This window comes from Branchiostoma lanceolatum, chromosome 3 (genome assembly GCF_035083965.1).
Source record: "Branchiostoma lanceolatum isolate klBraLanc5 chromosome 3, klBraLanc5.hap2, whole genome shotgun sequence".
Classification (NCBI taxonomy): domain Eukaryota; kingdom Metazoa; phylum Chordata; class Leptocardii; order Amphioxiformes; family Branchiostomatidae; genus Branchiostoma; species Branchiostoma lanceolatum.
In genome coordinates, this window is record NC_089724.1 from 20,857,812 (window position 1) to 20,863,063 (window position 5,252).

General features: G+C 37.6%; 1 long non-coding RNA gene across 1 annotated transcript; it reads right to left on the reverse strand.

Annotated features, from left to right (window-relative positions):
• Window positions 1-431: 431 nt before the first annotated feature.
• LOC136430966 (uncharacterized) lies at window positions 432-4,026 on the reverse strand. Its single transcript, XR_010754960.1, has 3 exons — window positions 3,150-4,026; window positions 2,372-2,416; window positions 432-943 (listed from the first exon to the last, which is right to left on the reverse strand). It is a non-coding gene; the product is annotated as an uncharacterized lncRNA (long non-coding RNA).
• Window positions 4,027-5,252: the final 1,226 nt, after the last annotated feature.

Here is a 5,252-nt window from a genome sequence, read left to right on the forward strand (position 1 = left end):
CTAGTGGGAGGATTCAGCTGTCATGTGTTACCCAGTTTAATACTGGTTACAATGCTCCTGTTTGAAGTGATTTACACTGTTGATGTTTGGTTACAACAGTAAAAGTTCATTTTACAAAGCAGTTATTCTGCATGTGCTCATTCACAATGTTGTGATTAACAATGTAATATTGGATCATCAAGTGCAAAACAAACCTCCACAAAATCTAACAGAAGTGTATCATTCAACATGTTCCATGCACACAATATACACCTCATGTACATGTATTCAACATGATTGAATGAGCGAGTCCCTAATTGTTAGTGCAGACTGATTCAAGGAACAAAAAACACATTAAACAGGCTAAGTATAGGTTGTTGCCATGCAATTTCACAGAGTAGAATATCATAAATGAAGATTGGAAGATCTAAGAATATCAAACTGTACACAAGTAAATTGACATGGATATATTTATTCACTTCTTTAATCAAACACTGTAACATTAGGTAAATAAAATCACATAATCTAATCTGACTATTTATAATGAATGTAATCTTTCAGGATAATGCTTTGAAATTCAGCTGTGAACTTTAAAATTGATGGCAAAAATGTAAACCAACATAACTTGTCAATATTTTGCTTTCCAACAAGCAATTTCAGCTCCCTATTAAGTACATGCCATTTATTCTGGCCTCAGCAAAATTAAGGCATTACTGTATAACATAAATGTATTTCATGTCATTAAATAAATGTTTGTGAATCAGAACATTTAAGGTCACATGGTATCAGAAATAACATGATTAAAGCTGTCAATCAAAGTATGCTTGTATTTCCATTGGGAGTGGTGACATTCTGACTTATCACATGTCCTTGTCTACAGCCTGAAGAGCTTTACTGTCCTTTCTGCAGAAGTTCTTAGATAAGCAGAGTCCTCAGTGCTGTGTTGACATCCTTGAGCAAAGTCCTACATCAAAAGAAAATATTTTGAAGACCCGAGGTCATATGGCAAATATCAATTCATAGGATTCAATACATGAGATTGCACAATAGCAATTACTGTATAAACAGGGTGGAAAGAAGATAGATACACATTTGTCGTTTAACTTTAACCAAATACATAAGCCTGTATTGTACCACATCATATTCTGTCTTCAACATGTGCTTCTTTCATTTCCTTCAAGCATGGAGATACTCTGATTTAAGGATAGATCATGGTGACTGACAGAATTGTCAAATGTCACATAAATGTTCCCAGAATGAAGATTTGCTATTCAAGGAGTCATCCAGCTACAATGTATAAGATATACTTAAACTTGGTGACACGGTGGACTTGCGTTAAGGGTTGTTGAAGCTAGAAGTGTTGTCTTGGAATCCCTGACAGAACCCCAGAATACACCCTTGTTAAAGGCACTTTTCAAATATTTCCTCACTGGACTCAGGTGAAAAATGGAAACCTGAGTAAGATTGGCTAGAGATGTTCTTTGGGTAGGCTGATAAAAGGAAGTCTCATGCATGTTCGAGGAGAGACAAACCTTGACCCCTTTATTGAGAAGAATGGGGGACCAACCCAGTGAGACTGAAATAAATCAGTCCAGAAATGAAGCTTGTGCTGCAGTTTACCCAGTATACAAACCTATCTCTTACCTTAATATGTAGTATACATGCACATACACACATATATACATACACACACACACACACACACAATATTTTGTTTCTGTCATTAACTGAAATGTGTAAGTGCTACAATATAACCTACAGTCTCCCTCCATGTAATGAACACCTAAGACAAAAAGGGAATGGAGTATGTCCTTTTTATTTACTTCCTTTAGCTAAGATACAATCAGTCCCTATCTCATAGCTTGCACAGCTACACCCTAACTGGCTTTCTGTTCAGACTGTCTACTATTTATGGAACTATTGGGCCATAGCATATCATTACAAAATACCCCATCACAGCAGGTACTTGAATTCCTAATAGGAATTCACAATGAATACAACTTCATCCCTTAATGAATATAAAGCTAAACCCTCCATGATAAATGACAGGAGATAATGTATGGTATTATACATATGAGAAATAAACAAATATGCCAAATGTATACTGCATGCATGGTTGTAATATACAGTACATACATGTAATGTACAACAGCAACAAGTTACAGAAATGTTCAATAAACATTTGCTCAACATCCATCCCATTTCCTGTCAGCTAGCTTGTAATACTACTAACTTTATATGTGCAGTGAGATTAAACCTAACAAACCTAACAAGCTTGCCTTTGACAAGCAAATTGGTGTGGTACATAAAGTAGTTGCTGGTTAAGTTAGACTGTTGTTTACCTGTGAGAGGGTCTTAACTATTTAAAAATGGAGGTTTTGACTGTACATACCTTAGCATACCTTAGGACTGCTTGGTGTAGAAGGCTTCTTCTTGCCTATAAGACACCCATACATACATGTACATGTCATTAGAGTTCCTGTCATTAAAATTAAACATGTTTTTGACTTTTTTTTTCCACGGGCATATATACTTCAGTTCTAGGCTATAGACTATATAGTAAGTCTCTATAAAACTATAGACTATAAAAAAACTATAATAAGCATTCAAACATGGAAAAAGATGCATCTAACTTCTTTTGGAGTTTGTCAAAATCTGCCCAGGGAGAATTGCAAGTGTACATTTCTTGTCAAAGACAATATATGCATGTAGTATAAATATCTAGGAAGATGACTACTGTTACACCTTAGGACAGTTATAACTCCTAGCAAGGCATATGCCTTTTAGCTTTATCCATTCCCATTTCGTAGATGAATACTTTTTCATTGATAAGGCACGATTGGCTGAGAGTTATATGTACAGTACAGTTATGTGGACAGTTATGTGTACAGTACAGTACAGAAATAGACGTCAAACAAGGACAACAACAACAACAACAGTGCTACAGAGCCCCAGCCTGTAGGCTCTGTAGTACTGTTGTTGTTGATGTCCTTGTTTAACGTCTATAATCTCTATTTCTGTACTGTACTATACACATAACTATCCACATAACTGCACAGTGTACTGTACACATAACTCTCAGCCAATGTTATGTTTCAAACTAAATTGCAAGCCAGAGTTGTTAACGTTACATGCAGAACCAATAAATAAGCATTTTGATTGCTACTCACAATTTCAAAGCCGCCCTATTGAGAGTATTGGAAAACATTGTTGACACTGTCCTGGTGGTGGGTTCCTTGTCTGCATGCATCCCGTCAAGATATACCGTTCAAGAATGACCCGGGCCCGTATTCGAGTCGTGCACGGGAACAAATATTTACCTTCAAGATTGCATTCAGCTCAATATTACCCACATTACACTGCTCCCCTGGAGCCATATCCCACAGTTCACTTCTCCTGTGTACTGCACTTGTAATGATAACGTCTTTACTGATGTCCCGAAATATAGTGCAATAAATGTTAAGATGTCGATGGGAGAAAGTACTTAAGGAATCTTGTAAACTTTCTATAACATATGTTGGGATATTGAAGTTGCAATTTGCATGTGTGAGTCGGCCGCAACCCAGACAAGCCCACACACAATTTATCAAATCGGAAAGTCATGAACAACTTACTTCGGTTAGAAAAGTCCTGGCTCTTTGCGATCTGTAGTCAGTGACTTGAAGATGTTAGACTTCATTACAAATGTTTGACTTCATTGACCATATAAAAATGATCGGCTCGATCCCCCGGCCACATGGCCGGAAAACAACACAGTGGTAAGCAACCATGCTGCACGTACAGCTGTAAGCTTTGCCCTCGCCGCGGCTGAACGACATTCGTGGATATGACGTCCCAGTTGGTATTAGTATTACGTTTAGATGATAACAAAGCCAATAGAAGACGTATAAAAATGTATCAAATAGTTTTCCAAGTGCCAAAGATGACGTGAAGTTCTTTTTTTACTGAAATACATAATATTCGATGTACCCCCCCAAACCGCTTCGTAATGGAACGGTCCGAACTGTGTTCCAGCGTTTCGTTCGAGTGTCACAAGCCGTAATTGACCTGAGTATATTTGCATAAATAGACTTGTTCATGGAGATATGAGGTCGAGGAACTCTTGTTTCATCTGTTATGTTTGTTATGAAGATAGCTTACTATAAAAGTGAATCTGACGATTGACGCATATATAGTAAGATGCTAATTATTCCAAACAGGTAATTTGCATAATCGATGACATTTTTAACATCCGCTGAATGCCATCAAAGCACTTTCAAACATATGGCATCTATCACTGAGAAGGAGAGGAATATCGATAAACATAAATTATGCAGATGACCTCATTTAAATTATTGATGAGAACATTATGCACTATCACGTTTGCGTCTAGATACGTGAAGAAATACATAATAAAGAAGCTATCAGTTTTTGTAGATGAAAGAGCCGCGCTGATTTTTTTTCTAGAATTAACAGAGGGACAATAAAGATGACTACTGTTTTTATTTTGTTTATTTCCTCGCTCCTCCTCCTCCTAAAATGAAATGGCAAGAACCATTAAGTCGCTGTAAACAGTATCCCGATGACACTTCCTGCAGTGATATTTTTGATCGTAAGTCGGCGCTTAAGCGTTATCGGCTCTTGGTTCCTCGTGTATCTTGGTCTACTTATTGATAGATTAAACGCCGTTAAGTGCAGCTCATTTCTGTTCTTTGTTGGCGACTTTTACCGGTTCAGCCTAGCCTCCGTTGCAGACACCTTCCGGCTGTTTCTTTTTCAAGTTACAGTTTTAGTGCTACATTTTTTTCTTATTCTCGGCCAGCGATAAGAAAGAAAAATGTAATAATAAAACTGTAACTTGAAAAAGAAACAGCCGGAAGGTGTCTGCAGCGGCGGCTAGGTTCAAGCAGAGTGCGGTCGGCAAAGAATCAAAAGGGACTTTTAGCAGTTCATTGAGGAAGTGCACTACACAGTCGGCATTTTCGCTCAACTGTTGCAGTGATATTTTTGACCGATAGATGACGCTTTAGATCCATGGAGACAAGGCCATAGTAACTGTCACGGGTCGGGCCAAAGGAGAATGTTGATGCAGTGCAGATTTCTTTCTAAGCACAACAATATTGCATTCTTCTTGAGAGAAGGTTTAATTCTGCATTTCCTCTACGATTACTGATATTACAAAATGCACTTCCCATGCAGTGTTCTGTGTGTAGTCTACACACATGAATTGTACCCCACCCAAAGGCTTTACACGTGTAGTCATTGCTCACAAGAAAACTCAAGTCATGACAACA